We start from the raw sequence: 1,145 nt of genomic DNA, 5'->3' as shown, positions 1-1,145 counted from the left end.
CTTTACCCCTGCCCCAGGCAAACCCCCCTTTGAGGTCCTTCGTAGAGAGTTGTCTATTTTCTGTGCAATTCCCATAGCGGGATCTACATTTTGAGGTCTTTCTTTTGGGAAACGCATCGTTCACATGCCAGGATGTCTTTCTACTCTTTTCCTTACTCTCTGCTCCATGCGGACCTCTTTGACCTCTTTGGATGATTTCTTAGACAAAAGACAGGTATTGGTTTGACCTACTACTAACACCTCCTGCCTGCACCACCAGCCTCCTTTCTGCAGCCTCGCCAACCCCCTGCAGCCACCCTATGCCTCCCTTCTCTGCCTCTCCTCCCTGCATGCATCACCTCCTACCCGGATGGTTCCCTCCTGCTCAGAGGATGAAGCCCAGGGTCCTCTCTGGGCCTTACAGTTTATCACAGCCCCCACCTCATCTGCCTGCTACACTGTGTTCTCCCAACAACTCCACCCTCGCCAGTCTGGGCCTGGTGGGTGGCATTTCGGTGTTGTGACAGGGTGTGGTGAGGGTCCTGCTGGAAGCCCCCTGCTCTGCATAACGGAGTCACCATCCCTCAGACCCAGAGTCACCCTGGCAGTTCAATCATTTCTAAGTATTTTCTGGATGCCAGGTCCCAGCCTCCAGAGTCCAGGGGACTCCTGAGAACTGAGGAGAAGCTCGGGGTGGCACCCCCTCGGGGTGGCCTGGTGCTGGTGCTGGTGACAGAAGCAGGCCTCTGCCTTCCCCTCCTCCCAGAAGGAGAAGCTGGGAAGTCCAGCGGGGGAGAGGAGCAGAGCGATTTGGCTTGAGGAGGGGAGGAAATGAAATGGAGAACAGAGATAATTGTTCCCGTTTGACAACTTTTTCTAATTAGGGACCAATTATGTCTTCAGGTACCTAATTGGGGTCCTGGTAGATTCTCTAATTTGCTAGGTAATTACTGGCCAGTAATTCTACCAGCATGAAATTTGGAGAAGAATTGTGTTATCACAACATTTAGGTTTTCTCTTGGGGGAGGGGGCTTTGCCCAGAAAACAAGCTGGGTGCTCCAGGTCCTCACCGGCCCACCCCCAGCCTGTTCCTCCTCATTCTTCTCTACTCTGCAGCCCCTTCCTGGTTCCTGAGTAATCTCCATGGAAACCATGGGCCATCATCA

The sequence above is a fragment of the Spermophilus citellus genome (assembly GCF_964194105.1).
Source record: "Spermophilus citellus genome assembly, chromosome: 5".
Taxonomy (NCBI): domain Eukaryota; kingdom Metazoa; phylum Chordata; class Mammalia; order Rodentia; family Sciuridae; genus Spermophilus; species Spermophilus citellus.
Note: the sequence above shows the minus strand (reverse complement) of the source record.